This window comes from Gobio gobio (assembly GCF_949357685.1).
Source record: "Gobio gobio genome assembly, chromosome: 8".
Taxonomy (NCBI): Eukaryota; Metazoa; Chordata; class Actinopteri; order Cypriniformes; family Gobionidae; genus Gobio; species Gobio gobio.
The window spans coordinates 54843958-54860532 of NC_137114.1; the positions used below are offsets into that span (position 1 = coordinate 54843958).

Consider the following 16575-nt stretch of genomic DNA (forward strand, 5'->3'; position numbering starts at 1 on the left):
CAAACATTCCTGTGTGTATATGATACAACAAATGTTGATAGTTCTAGTAAATTAAATGGTAAAATGTTCATGAAGTGACTCTGAGAGCAGCTCTACAGATGAAGTTCATGTAACTTATAGGGAGACAGTAGACACTGAAATCATCGCAAGCGTCACCAGGGTTTTTTCTGCATTGAACATTTTTTTGGCGGCCGCCAAGACAAATTTTTGTCCCGCCAAAGCCTTATTTGATGAGTTATTGTGATTTATGAGTGATGCAGACCTGCCAACCTTGAAGAAACTTTATGAGTACACCACCCCCCCCCCACTTTACCTCTGTCTTTATCCCCATTTTTCATCTTCCCTGCATCAGAGGGCTTTGGTCTTTTTTGATACTGTATTGTAGGGTAGGCTATGGCAGACTATAATGCTAATTTATAATGCGTCATGTGAATTCGACCATCTGTCACAATCAGGTAACTTTTTGTCTACTGACGCGAGTTAAGCACCCTCAAAAGAAAGCAATGCTTTCTACATTGGATGTGGCAAGACACGACGCAACACAACACAACAGTTACGTTAATTCATTTTATACAAGCAGGTCAAACAAAATCATACAAGAAACTAATTATGGAGCTTTGATATTACAGAAACGCCAACTCTATTCATTCACTAAAATTCGCTGAAATTCAACCGCACAACTGTGCAACGTGCATGTTCACATTTTAATTATCCATAACAACCCCAAAACTTGCCCGCTTGCCTTGCACATCTGCTAATAAACGATGAGCAAAGTTTTTCAACTTTTTTTACCTCATTTTTTTTTTGCTGTGGATGTTATTGAGCTTGTAGAAGTTTAGCTCTTGCGTTCTTCTGAACATCTCGCGCTGCCATTGCCCGATGCCATTTTTATATCACTCCATAATCTGTCTATGTTTTAAATGCCTATTCCCCGAGTGGTAGGCTACAATGACTGGCTGTTTTAAAATATCTATGAGAAGTAACTTAGCCTAGGCCTCCATACTGACAGCTGGGCTCATAGCTTGCAGGTTTGCTTTATTAAAGCAATATTAAATTACAATAGTTACAATATTAAAGAATGCATATATTTTTTTCCATTTGATTGGTTCAACCGCCACTCGCCCAAATTTATTTAAAATATAATTTTTCGTCAAGTCAACCGCGGCTGTAACCGCCAACAGCGCATCTCTGTGAGGCGGTTCAGCCATGGCATGCAAGCCTGCAGTTATCCGGCCTGCCTAGCTTGCTTGAGGCACTGAAATGAAACGAACGTGCGCGGCGCGGGCTCGAAGCATTTGTCTAGGAGGGGCGGGAATGTAAGCGGAGGGTTAAAATGAAGCGCTCGGATTGGCCGAAAGCTTTTCACTCCACTTTCACGCTGTGGCTCAGCAGCAGAATCAACGTCATAGATTGCACTGAAACCGCCGAAATGCGAGATGCAACAAAATGCGTACATAGAGAGCAGCGAACAAGCTTACCAAAGGGTCAAAATGCGTGCCGAGTACGAAAAATGCGTACATGTTGGCAGGTCTGATGTAGAATAGATGACTGCTGCGCTTGTGATACGGCCGTGTTAACTGAGTGACAGAGAGAACGATCAGAGAGCTCCTCCCTCGCCCTCGCCCTCGCCCTCTCTCTCTCTCTCTCTCTCTCTCTGTCTATGTCTTCCCATATTGGCTCATATTTCACATATTAATCAAAATCAAAAGGTCGGAAGACCGAATCCATGTTGCACGTGCCGCATTCGGACAATTTTTCCCTTGAATTAGCCTACCGCTGGGTGTGAACTACGCTCAAAAAACGCTGACTCTTCTCTGACCAGCTGACATAAACCATACTTTCAACAAACGGGAAAACATTATATTCAGTTATGAAGTGTTTTCTGTTTTGACAAATCTTTCGCGATGTTCTAACAGACGGGATTCGCACACAACGCGTCTACTGATGTCCGATTCGCGAACCAATGACTCCTTTGAATCGAATAATTTTAACGACTGGTTAGAACAATTGATCCGTCCAACACTGAACTAACGAATCAGTTTATTAATTTACTCAGAACACAAGTGTTTAGCAAGAGTTTACAGTTAACCCAATTAGCAAGAGTGGATAGTAAGAATTAGTTTAATCATCCACAGTCATTCAGCTTATTTATGTTGACTATGTGTAGTGAAATATAATTTAGTGTAGACTGGAGTTAGGAGAGACCAGAACAAAGTTCTTAGCTAGCTGATAATTTTACTAAATTGTATATGGTAGAAAATTAGGCTATTTGTTAATTTTTTAATGCGACTTTTTAATATTGATATGATTATACCGAAACAATTCAGTAAATAGTATAAAAAATGAGGATCAAAAGAAACAAACATCAAGCTAGAGATCATACATAATATCAGATGTCAAAATAAGATAAGCAATAATTACTTATTTATTGTCAGTATTGCGCTCACAGATCACATAGGTAGAGGACTTTTTTACTGTGTGTGTGGATGACCATGTCTGTCAGCCACCACCGAAGACCATTTTTGACCCAGGAAAAACCCTGGTCATGCACGCTTTAGTTTGTGTAGTAGTAGTCGAAACTGCAGCGCTCATTCACACAGACATGGCAGAACATAAAGACTTCAGATTTCATTAGCAGTTTTTTTAGCTTTAATATTCACAGGCACGAGTCTGTATCGGTATCTGATTCATTGTACCGCCCTACTTTTAATTTATTAATTCAAAAATTGCCAAATTCTGTGGCGTTCCGCTTTATACAGTAAATTGCGACTGGATTCTGTGGTTTCATGCATGTTTTTGCATCGCGGAAATCATATGACTCTACGTGATATTTGCAGTATTAAAGAGTGTTAGCTTTGAGAATTATTTACTGTTGTGTTATAAATTTGTTACCATTAGTATAAGAAGGCTATGAATGACTAAAAGACTAAATTTCAGTCCGGCAGAATTCTCTGCACACTTTACCTCAGAGGCCAAATGAGCATTTTGAATGCAAGAACCTCACGTTATATTTATAACAATTCTTGTTGATATTTGAATTGTATTTCAGGGCAGTTTGTGAAGACAGATAAACAAGAGATGTTGTGACAACCTGGGGCCCGTTCTTCGTACCTCGCTTAATACATCTAAGATGATTTGACAGATCCCAGATCTTTTAATCGTGATAACTGATCTCTGGCTAATTTGGTTCTTCAAACGAATTTGCGGATTGGATTAAAATATCTGGATTAAATTATCTAAGATCACTGCGCGTTCTTGTGTTCCCTGAAGAGGGCAGATGCATCGATACTCGAAACCACGATCAGCAATGCAGCGATTGGCTGGCGTCAAGAGAGCAACGTAATGACATCATATAATTAAAAAGCCACCTGGCAAAAAACGTTGCAAATTACACAAAAAACCCCCACGAATTTCTGAACCTTTATAAGGAAACAGCCAAACGACCAAACCAACATAAAAGTTATAATAGATAAATGATAAATGTTTTTTTTTTTTTAACATGATTACCAATTATTTATATTCACGATTTTATACAGTATTTGTACACCCTTTACATTTTTATTTCAATGTTGTAATTTAATTTTTAATTCAATTTGAAGCAGATTTGTAACGTGACAGTATTCAAGTTTCTTATGAGTCAATATCAAATTATCCTCTCTTGCGCTGCATCAAGCCATCCCATAATATCCGTGATCACTTAATGCACGGCTCAGATTAACTGTACAACATGTGATGTGTGTAAACCAATAAAAATAAAATTATATAAAGTAATTATTCCATCACAAATAAATCGCTCAATCAAGTGCTGTCTATAGTAGGCTATTATACACAACATTATACATTCTCATATACATATACAATATAACATTTTTATATTATTATTTAAAATGATTATTATTGCCCCTGGTTCAGTAATGCATTCTTGTAATAAAATAGCAGTGGCTGGGACAGATTTTAAGTATCACCTCAAGATGCAATCTAATCCTGTTTACATGAAATAAGCCTGCTCGCGAGCAGGTTTAAGCTAACGGACCTGTTACTATGACAGCAAGTCCAGGATGAGCGTCGAAGAACCAAACAATCCAAGATCATGCCAAATCGTCAACAATCAAATCCAGCTAACTTAGTTAGCGAGGTACGAAGAACGGGCCCCTGGACAGAAGTCGGTTCCAGATCCACCTTCCACACCAGATTTCTCTCTCATATGGATTGCTGTCTGCTGTCATATTATATGTTCTCTGCAGAATTAGGTGCATGCAGATATTACTCAGGAACATGACTTTGTTTGCTATAATACATCTATTTAGTGCACCAGTGTGAAACATACTTCCCCCCACATTTGCTGTATATCTATATCTTTGTCATAGTATTCTTTCAGTGGTTAAGGGGATTTTACATGACGGGCGTCAACGTTAGTAAATGCAATGATCTCTATGAAATGAAGCGTCAGATTTCTGGTGTTGTGCTGAAATCTGACCAATCAAATCATGTGACCCTAGTTGGCTGTTACAACTAAACCCATCCCTAATCCTAACCTTATAACTAGGGTCACAGAATTCAGCACTTTAACAGAATGAATCAGCATTAAATGAATGGTTTACTTACTAACTCACTCATTAAGACAGCCTCTTGCTGCCACCTACTGGCATAATGTAACCTGCCATGAAAGCGCTGAAAAACAACTAAAACACAGACTGTTTCTCAAAATCAAGTATGCCAATATCATAAAATATTATTTATTGAACAATAATAGCCATTATAAACTTTAAATATATAATGTATATTAATTAATAAGTTATAAATTGTATTTTAATTAGAGATGCTCCGATCAGCATTTTTGGGGCCGATCACCGATTACCAAGATCATGATCTGCCGATTGCCGATCACAGAATGGCAGGGGAATGGCAATCTTGTATCTACAATCTTGCAGAGTTTGCACCATTTGTAGAAATGAAACTAACTCTAAATTAACTGAGTCAAGATCTTGAAGAACCACCAAGTGTTTATTTTAGAAAATGAGTTAACTTAAGGCTACTGTAGGCCATCTTTCCCAAATAAATGTATATAATAAATGTATATAATTATCTCACCTAAATATTTGATCATGCAGTGCATTTTTGTTTTTAAAAACAATTTTTCAGGTAGGTCTAACATTAGTATTGAGGTAAGAAATACTAAAGACATTTAATAAGAAATCAAATGTAAATTAATATTGGTCTTCCCTGAATAAATTAAATTAGATTAATCCTTACACTTAAGGTTGCAAAAGTTAGTCATTCAAGAGCAGTGAGTGTCATAAAGGTTCATCAAACAACACAAGACAAGAGAAACTCAGAGACAGCAGCAGTTTATTCAACAGCTGTCACTTTAAGAGCGAACACGGATACGGTTACATGCAGTTGCACAAACGCTCACTCGCGAGTCACGACGGGGTTTACGTGCATACTCGTCAAGACGGTCATTTAGTACATACATGTGTGTGTATCTGTATCTGATTTCAGCGCAATTTGTACTCGCAAGCTTTTTGTGAGATGGCCTGTCTGTGTCTGTGTGTGTGTGTGTGTGTGTGTGTGTGTGTGTGTGTGTGTGTGTGTGTGTGTGTGTGTGTGTGTGTGTGTGTGTGTGTGTGTCTCCAGACCATGCGCGCGAGTGCTGAGCGGTTTGAACCCTGGCAAGACTTAAAAATAAATGCAAATGATAAACTTTAGTGACGATGCGACACTGCCTCGATTGTGCAAAGTGGCAAATCCTGTGTCAACTGTGCAGCTCGATTTTAGTGCACATGCGATGCGCTGATGTGAAGCCATTTGAGCATTTTGAAAGGGAGAGAGAGCGCGCGCGCACGCGGTGATTCACGCGCGCTGTTTGTGAACTTAAGTTACGTCCCACAGAACGTTTTCAAATGACTGCGTAAGTTATTTAATATAGAAATATGAATTGTACCTCACCTTCAGCATTATAATTATTTTATCCGCGCTGGAAAGAGAATGAGACGGTGTCGCTGCATATCATGCCCTCGCTCTCACGGCAGGTGCGGGTTTTATGTGTCGTCAGCATGCGATCGGTTCATGAGATCGGCCTTTTTGGAGACCACCGATCAATCATCCCAAAGCGATTATCGACCGATCGAGATCAGTTGCCGATCGATCGGAGCACCCCTAATTTTAATTATTATAACAATTGCAATAAAATAATTTTAACTAGTTAATGAGAAAACTTACATTTTACAGATGAAATGCAGTTTTAACATAAAGGAATAGAATAGGATTTTTCTATTTGTTAATGTTCTTCTTTAAAGCAGCACTAGGTAGTTTTTGCTCTCGGGGTCCCCCTACAGTTGTGAAACAGTATTGTCCTCTACTACTGTCGTAAACTCTGTCATTCTACATCAGTGGATGCATCGCATGTGCATTTGTGACATGACAACTATGATAGCCCTGAACACTGCAGGAGTTCACCTGTCTTCTGCTTGCGTCGCGTGTGAAATGTCTTCATCCAAGGTACAGTGGCATGTTTCAGCATGTCATATGAATATAGTTTCATGGGTTTTTTTTTTTTTCAAACGCGATGCTCACGTTTACAAGCCAGCGTCATTATAGTAGCCTAGTCTATTGGTTCCCGTTTTACAGAATCTATATGATAACTTACTTCAATTCAATGTTTGAGTGGTAGGTAATAACCGTCAATATTATAATATCAAGCTACCATAGATGAATCTGCAAATTTGAAAAATCGATTTGCATTATAGCTTGAGGCAAGACCAATAAACCAATATCACAGACATGTTAGGTATCCTAAAATATGATTTTGTATGTCTTATGTATTTACTTGCAAGAATGTAGCCCCTCCTCCTTCAGCTCACACCAACGAGCAAACGCTGGCCAATGTTGATCCTCGTCCTGCCTTTAATCCGATCACTTTCTCGTTTCCTCTTTTGCGTTCCTCCGACAAAACCTTTGCTTTCTTATTTTTCTGTGCTGCTTCGGCCATGACTATAACATCCGGCAAACAAATGATAGCTGGGCTTGCACATCTGTCGTATTAAACACGTAGGATAAAAACGTTATAGAGACCTTTTCACAACGTGAAAACAACGTTGCTGTGTTTGCTGGGATGAGTGTAAAAGGTTTGTTATTTAATCTCTACATTAAGATGATCCTCAAGCCCTTATACCCAGATAGCAAAAAATATCGGCACGGCTTCTTTTTGCCGCCGGCCCTAAGCTGTCGGCTATAGGTGCGTCCCGCTGGCGGTGATGAAACGTTTGCCGCCGAATACGTCACTCCCATTTCTTGCGAGATGCCGCGGCCGACTAGCCGGCGGGCCGCCGGCTTCATTTTCTCTGGCGGTTGCCTCCGCCTAATGGACCGCGGCCAGCTGGCGGCAAGCCGCTTTGATATACAAGGATTTCTACTCTCAAATTCGACCAGCCACGTTGGCTATGTTTGGCTTGTTGGGAAATAGAGTGGAACTGACAGCATTTTAACTAGTTCTCACATTTGAAGCGATTATAAAATCATAATAGCCTAGCCTATATGTGAATTTTATCAAATATTAGTTTTTTTTGCTCCAAAGCCATTAGGGTTTATAACAGATTCTTGACTCTTGATTCCATGATAAGGTTAGGTTTAGGAAATTACATTTAAATTTTCACTTGATTATTTGCATGTTGAGTGTGTTTAAACAGTGTTGGTCAATTTGACCCATAATGGATGTAATACTTTTTTCTTTTCTTTTTTTAGCATAATAGGAGGGTTAAGAAAGTTTGAAAGTTCATTTTAGGATATTGAACACTTTTATTTTTGTATTGCCCTTTTTCTATTTCTTTTTGAACTGACTTTAAAATAGACATGACAAAAAATTAGAACTTAGAACGTCATGACATTTTACTTTGTTTTCAAAACCCATATTTTTCTGTAAAACAAAAATATATTATTAATTATTTAGGAAAAATTCTACATTCATAAGACAAGAATAACTCAAAAGAAGCCCTCTAATATTACCTTTTATAAAGCTGATTTTTACAATATACTTTGAAACCCTTTCAAACATGAGGTCGCAAAACAAAAAGCTTACAAAAACAGAAAACCTGAAAGCTTTTCAATTTCATGTGACTGCCTTAATATTATAAAGTATTTTCTATCTCAATTCTTATTTTTATTATTTATTTTATATACATTGTTACATTTGTTGTTATTCTTTGTTCTACATATTCGGAACTGTACCACAATGCTTTATTATTTTTATTTTTCTCTCATTGTACTTTTTGTATTGTACTTGTCTACAGAGCCGGATTAACGCAAAGGCAAACTAGGCACGTGCCTAGGGCCCGATTGGCGGGATGGGGCCCAGACAGAGGGACAAAAAAAAAAAAAAAAAAACATTAAAATGTACAAATGTCCTATCTACAGTTTATTTCAATATTTATTAATTACCTAAAAATAGTGACGATGTGTATCTTAACCATAGACTGTTACATTACGTCACATTAACGCCAGCCCATGACTGTTATAATCAGGTCAGAGCGGGACAACAAAGCTAGCATGCAGGTGTTTTGAGTAGGCTAACATTAAAGATGCTTTCGGGTGCGGCAAAACGTAAAAGGAAAAAAAATGAAGAGGAACAAAAGAAGAGACAGCGGGGGGCTTTATAGAAGTTTCTGTCCGACAGCTGTGAACCTGCTCGAGTCAGCAGAGCCAGAGGCCGAGCCATGCCCGGAGACACGGCCCGAAGACACGGTGGAAGATGCGGGAAAATAAGTAAAACAACATTTCCGAGTCAAGTTTTATGCTGCGTTCGCACCAAACGCGAATAGAGCGTCTGGCGCGAGTGATTTCAATGTTAAGTCAATGGAAAGGCGCGTTTACGCGCGTCTGGAGGTCCCGCGGCGCGGAAGGCGCGTTTCGAGGGGAACGCAGCATTAAGTTACAAGAAAATCTAATTCAAAATGATAATAAAAGATAAAAACAAATGTAAAAAAAGAAATAAATCAATAAAAGAATAATGGCATGGCCCTACTTTACATATGATATAATAATCATCATGTAGCCTATGGCTCCCATAATTGTACAAAGTCCTTTATTTTACTCTTGGAGATATAAGTCAACCTTTCCAGTCCAATGCACTCTGAAAGTTCTTTTATTCATTGTTTTATAGAAGGTGCTTCCATGCTCTTCCAGTTCAGCAACGGCTTTTCTGGCATGTAACAATCCAAAGTCCAGTCTAGTGTGTTTCTTTGTTTGTGAGAAACCTGTAGGATATATTCCCAGTACACAAAGTTTGGCACAATGTGGTATTTTAAGATTAAACCGTTCTGACAAACATTTTATGACATCCTTCCAGAACTTCTGTATATCAGAACATTCCCATAGACAGTGAATTAGAGTTCCTTTATAAATTCCTTTATAAAATATATATCAGGAATATTGCTAGACAAATGATTGAGTTTTTCAGGTGTTAAACCCTTGTCAACCATTTATACTGTAATAATTTAAGCCGCGTGTTTATGATTTGTTTTTGCGCCTTTAAACATGCTTCAGTCCATTCAAATTCCTCTATTTATTCTTGAATGGCTTTCCTCCTTTCTTTTAATTTGTCTACAGCAGACTCTTTTGAGTTAGACATTACAATATTTTGACAATTGGCCCTTTTCACCTCTTTTTTCAATTATTTCCTCAATTAATGACAGTTTGGGAATGTACATAATATCTGTAGACCTGGAAGACATAAAACTTTTAAGCTGTGAATATTTAAAAAAAAATTTTTTTTGAGGGAATCTGGTGTTTATCACACAATTCTTGAAATGTAAGAAGTATACCATCCATATACAAGTCTTTAATAGTCTGAATACCTTTAGTTTTCCATAGTTTAAATCCTCCATCCTTATATTTATTATTATTTAGTGTTAGACAGTTTCTAAATGGTCTTGATGAATGTGAAGGGGTCATGTTTCCCTTCTTGTTGTTAATTACAACATTTATAAATGTTGTAAGCTATTGCATTTTGCAGAAAATCTTAATTAAATGTGTTGATTAAATGTAAACAGAGCAAATAAGAAACTTATTTGCTCTGTTTACATAGTTTACTGATACCTATTGGTTATTTACTGGTACTACTGCCTTAACAATGACACTCCCAATGGATGAGGAAAATTTAATAGCATTTAATAGAGCCGTGTAATGACGTATAAATAATGAATATCAAAAAATAGTCTGATAGACTGTTTAATATACAACACAACCAATTTGTAACCAAAGACTAAAATGTGAATTCACTTTTATTAGTAACTTTGGTAAGTTTCAGATTTCAATTCATAAATAACATCGATGGAGGGGGGCCCAAAAAATGCAGCCTGCCTAGTGTAGTCCATTTATTTAATCCGGCTCTGCTTGTCTATAAATGTACTAATTTAAATAAAAATAAAACCAAACCAAACAGAGAAGTACCTCCACCGGCCGAGAGGGGCAGTATACCTAAAAAAGACGGAAGACAAACCGGAAAAACATATGAAACAGATTTACCAACAGCGGCCGGCAACTCATCACACGGGTTTAGTATTTGAAGAGAGGAGATCAGAAAATATCCTCGACTACGAGCGTTTAAGTAAGTACATGTTTCCTTTTTGTGTAACACAATATTATGTTCATTTTTGATGTATATACCGGTAGGTTGTTTTAATTTGTTTGTGCCGACACGCACGCTGCTAGTCTAGTGCACAATGCACAGTGTTAGCTAACACGTGCTGTTTCGCCTTTTTTACACACTGAGTTCAAGCATGTTCTACATGTTAAAGGGGTGGTAGACCACGATTTCACTATTCTAACTTTAGCTAACGTGTAATGTTGCTGCTTGAGCATAAACAACATCTGCAAAGTTACAACGTTCAAAGTTTAAAGCAAAGGGAGATATTTGCTTTTAAAGAAATCAGTTTCTAAGGACTACAGCAAACGGCCGCTAGGGACTACTACACATTCATCCAGGTTTTGCTGACATCACCAGGCCCAATATTTACATAAACCCCTCCTCCGGGGAATATGAAATAAGGGGGGCGAGGCAATTTTGTATCGCCGCGGGGAAGCGTTAGTAGGCTGTGTTGTTGCCGCAATGCCGAAGAAACGCTGTTATTTTCATCCGGATTGCAGGTCTGGGGTACTTGCTCTGTTCAGCCTTCATAGGGACGGGGGTGCGTTGCAGAGCGTTTAACATACAGCATGTTATATGCACGTGTGTTTGAGTCAGCGGGGAATCAGGCGCGCGCAGGGCTTCCTGCATCCACCGTCTTCGCGATTTCAATGCCAGATTTGCACAACGTCAGCTGCGTGAAAAAAACACTGCCGGTGCGTGGATGTACGACGCGCGCGCTGCACATTTCACGGAGGACAACACAATCTTCCACAAACTTCGCGAGTTCAATACAGGATATGCACAACGGCTTGTCCTGAAAGCTGGATTTACAAACAGAAGCTGTTTACGGGCCACAACCTGTAAGTCTGATTTATTTTTCATCGATGTGTTTTCCTGTAATAGGTTGTAGCAAGGAAGTAAACAGATGACAGCGCTGTTCTGCAAACCAGTCTGTTAAATGCTCATTCATACTTAACGTTATCCGACGAACACCTAACGTTGCAAACACTAACGTTAAAATCTCAACAGCGAACCTGGCATTAGTGTAAATGATTCTTTGATTAGAGCTTTTATGTATTGTTTATCTACAGGCATGCTAAACATGGTTCTGTGTGTGATTTGGCTAACTTACTAGTTAAAGCCAGTACTTAGTGTTTGTTTTGGGTTAGTTCTTGCGACAGATATTTGGCTATAATCGTTCTAAAAATACAAAAGTTAAAGTGCCATTCAGTAGCGATCATTATAGATCCGCAGTCTTTACTCTTGAGGACTGAACAGCTTCTGCTCGATCATCTTCACTCAAATGTTCTGGGTCTGATTCGGGCGGTAAGGGGCGTGACGTTTCCGACGTGCACTGCGGTTAGCGAATCACAACACACTGGGCCAGCTAACCAATCTGAGCCCACTGCGTATTTTTGAGGGACTGGCTTCATACAACCCGGAAAGCATCAGACCGTTTTACAAGGAGGGACAGAGCAGTGTAGAATAAAGGTCAAATATATGAAAAATAAGGCAATTTTTTTTAAAACGAAGCATGAACACATGTTACAGTGCACCCCACAAACACAATCAAGCCTTCAAAAGAATGTGTTTTACCACCCCTTTAAAATGTATCTAGCTACTGTAGGTAAATTAGCCAAAGCTTTACATCTAGAAAGACTTAAGTTTAACTTTTGGTGTTTTCTAACAAAACAGAATGATGTATATAGGTTATTTAAATTATTATGTTAGTCCGAACAAGCATGCTGCTAGGTCAGTTTTAGCAAGTGTTAGCTAACATGTGCTGTGTTGCTACTGTTCTTCTAGCATTTAAGGTGATTTATGAGTTATTTCTCTGAACTGCTGTACTTTTTATGTTTGAGGACAATGCAGTTTACTTGAATCACTACACTGAATGAATACATTTTACTGTTCCACATTTGGCTGACCAGTTTTTCCCCCCACAGCATAGCTACTGTATATTCTGTATATAACGTTAACAATGCGGTTTTGTTCACATTTTCTTGCAGATACCTTGACCAGAGCACAATCGGTTATCTTCATCCAAGAGACCTACTGTTGGACAATCGTTTCGGCTTTCAAGGTAAATAAATTGTTAGTCACAATGTCTAGTTACTGGGCTATAAGGAGAAGAATATTGAAAGGAGTTGAGATGGACAAACAGGAAATTGCAGCTGTTGGAAACTTAAACAGTATGGAAAATTGTGCCTTTAGTTGTTGTTTTATTTATATATATATATATTTTTTTTTTATGTAGATTTCCAGAATGAGAACCAAGCCCTGAGGGAAAGCAATGCACGAGCAGGTGAGAACATGCACTCTTTCTTAAATTTTACTTCTTTGACTGTGATGTAGGTCCAAAATTACCAAATGCCTTTCATTTTGTAGCTTCGGATGGCAGCGGCTCACTTCAAGAGCAGGTGAAGCAAGTGAAACAATGCTGATGACGTTTGCTCGTACTGGGCAATCAGGTACAACTTGCAAACAACACCTGTGGTTGTTGGTTTAATTCCCACTGGGGCCACCTGTACATGTAGTAGACCTAGTTGTAAATGTCATAGTTTAGTAGTTGAGGGACCAGGACTGACTGCTTTATTCTTTTATTCTGTGAACCCCTGTAGGTGCAGATCAGACACTAATGCTGCGACGTCTTGGAGAGTTTGGCGATGTTGTGCGTAGCATGGACAACAAAATGGACACTATGCGGCAACATTTCAGTGCCAATGTGTCTTTTGGAGAGTTCTCCCTGCCAGGGGGTCTGTTACTCCCCCTAGACAACCCATTTGGCGTTGCTTGACAACAGTTTGAGGCAGGATAAAGAGCTCCAGTAAGTGTGCTGATTTTGTTTATAATGCTGTAGGGTAATCTAAAAAGTAAAATTTAAGATTGTACACTGCATATTCTACAGTCTGAATCCACAGCCTGTCACATTTTTATATTTATGTATGAGAAGCTTCAGAGATATGTAATTTGTAACACTTTTTTGTATTTTCAGCTTCGGTTTTTGGCAATCAAATGTGGGAGGGACCTAAAAACAACCGTGTGGCGAATGCTTCAGAGTATCTTCTCTAATCACCTTTCCATTAATACAACCTGGACGGGTGTAGGGGATAAAGCATGTTTTAGAGACATGTTCCTGAAGACCATTGTTCAAAGTAATATATATATAAAAATATATAAATTTGTTATATATTTAAGTAGATGTGTGTGGCCTTATGCCATTCAAATGGAATGACAGATCTGTATTTTCTACAGGAGCCATCCGGAAGAACCCGGCAACCCAGGATGCCACTGATGAGGCGGTCTCATATCTTACACCTAGGCTGACTACTGACACCTGGAACCCTTTCTTTATCCTGCAGTCAGTAACATCAAGACCCCTAAAGAAGCCAGAAGTTTCAGGCTACACTCACCCAATCCACACTGTTCACTGTGGAAATTACTTTTTTTTTATTCCCTGTGACCCTGCCTTGAAGGCAGCTCCTTGGATGGATATGGGATGGCGAGGTTGTTTGTCCTTTATATAGGCGCACAAGAAATCACTGAAGATAAGCCAATTTGCGCTGCCTCATTCTGGAGGTCGGGGAAAACCAGAGAACCCCATAGTCAGGCTTGTTATAATGGTCTGTTCTACTACTGTTCTATTCTTCTCCAGAGCTTTACTCTAAATTATTACCATTTATCCTATTGTTAGAAATGGCTTGTTAAATGTGATTTTATACCTCGATTTATTTGGTATCCTGCACATTCTTTGGTACCAAATATCCTCATTATTTGATATAATGTTTAATGGTAATTCTTTTCATCCCAGAGCTGACCTCTTTGTTATTAACAAATATTGTAAGTGTTATAATTTGCTTGTAAGGCTGTTTTTTTTTTTTTTTAAACCAAAATTTAATTGGAAACATGCAGGTTCTTTAGTAAAAATGTTTTTTTTGTTGTTATTTATAGGCCTATTTAAGCTTATTTATTGTCTGTTATTTGTATTTCATTTATATTATCTTGTATCATTGACAGTTACTGTACTTTGAAATGTGGAATAAAAATGCCAAATGGTAATTTATCTGGTTTGTTCAATTATTATCCATCATAAACTGCATGTTACAAATATATGAATAATAAATAAATAAATATATATTATTTATTACACAATAAGCGGAGGCAGATCGCTCGAAAAAAGCGTTTGCCTCCGCCGGGCCGCCTTCTGGTATAAAGGCGGCGGAACGGCGGTTTGCCTGCGGGCCGGCGGCGGAACGAAGGCGGTAGGAAGCCGGCTGCCGCTTTTAAAAAGCGGCTGCCGCCGGCGGTGCGCCGTCAAACGTGTTTGCGATTACGCAATTCTGACGCTTCTACAGCCGCCGGATCACCGCCGGTGGTCCGCCGACTCATTGCTATCTGGGTAGCGGCTGGTTTGGCCACTGCCCAATGTCTGAGCGGCCCTGGTTTTGGTTTCGAGATCAGTGTTTGGTAGAGAGTCTGTCCTGTGATTGACATGACCAGCTGTGCACAGCCCTGGAAAACAAACCCGACCAACGCCAACAGATGCAGATCTGACAAAACCCAACAAACGCGTGAAATGACCAATACAACACATCTGATGATAAACCTCTGAAGAACCACAGACATCACAAACACTAAAGAAACCCTTCATTAAAGATTTCATATCAAACAAACAATCACTCAAAATGTCCTCCAGAGATTAATATTAATTTGAGAAAGTCACACACATGAACACTCACCTCGATCAAACTTTTACAAGATACAGCTTCTCAAATCCTCCAACTTTAACATCAGAAACATACACGGACATTCCTGATTAAACTCTGATAAACGTTAAACACGTTGATGATCTGTTTTTTCCCGTGTCGCACTCGTGTTTTCCTGCTAAAATGGCAGCAGGAGAACTCTCTAACTTGCTTTCACTCAGCGTTGCCAACTATTTTCCAAGGAAAGTAGCTAAAGCCAGCCCAAAAAGACTGCAGACTTAAGGCCCATTTATACTTCTGCGTCGAGTGTACGCCGTAGTGTACGCCGTAGGCTACGCGCGTAGCCGACGCCGTCGTGAGCATTTATACTTCTGCGCTGTTGTCTGCGTCAATGTGCAATTCCACATGCAGACACTAGAAGGCAGTGTCCTCGGGCATGTTGGTGTAATCAAGACAACAGCCGAAGAAGAAGCAGCTTGATGTGTAGAATCTGTACATTCATGTCGGAATATCAGCAGCAGTGAGAGAGCGGCTTTTCTTGCAGCTTGAGTTGTTGTATCTAATACAAATTTAGCATCTCTAGTTGATTAGTAAAGTTAAATAAGGCGATCTGGCGCTGGAATGCATTTGTGAAACTATGCGGAGCTCGTGGCCGCTGTTTTCAGCAGCGGTGGCTCAGCAAGCGATTGTTGTTGCGGAGACTTCATTCACGAAATATACCCTAATGTGTCCCTGTTCTTGATATACAATTACTGATTAACATCTTTGGTTTTAATGAGAAAATAAATAAACTATATTCAGCGGATCTATGTATTTATTTACTACCATAAAGAATCGCTGGACTGCAAAATAGTGTGTATAGCAGACGTAAGGAACTATCATCCAATTTCTGGACACACACACCAGTGATGCGCGGGTCAATGTATAAACAACCCGCACCCGACCGACGTTTTCAACTAACCCGCCCGCAACTCGGACCGCAAAAAAAAAGAAGAAAATATTGTACCCGACCCGCTTCCTGACCCGCATTTTTTAAAAGTAGTAAATGCTCATCGTAGCTCATTGGGCCATTGAGAAAATGTTTCAGGCCCTGGCGTGGTGCGCTCAGAGGTGCAGCAGCGAGAGCAGGAAGTTCTTGCGGCGGCCCATCATTTTCCATTTCAGCTCCAGATGCATATTATTGATGAACGCGATGTTTATGTTTCGACCTGGCTTGAAGAATTCATCAGCCCACATTTGGAAAAG

At 39.2% G+C, this 16575-nt stretch overlaps 1 protein-coding gene across 1 annotated transcript in view; it reads right to left on the minus strand.

The window, feature by feature from the left end:
• LOC307130034 (uncharacterized protein) overlaps positions 1 to 15599 on the minus strand; it is a 176097-nt gene extending 160498 nt beyond the window's left edge. The window contains exon 1 of the mRNA XM_079822883.1: positions 15364 to 15599. The gene's annotated coding sequence lies outside the window, so the exon portion shown is untranslated. The remainder of the gene's footprint in view (positions 1 to 15363) is intronic.
• Positions 15600 to 16575: the final 976 nt, after the last annotated feature.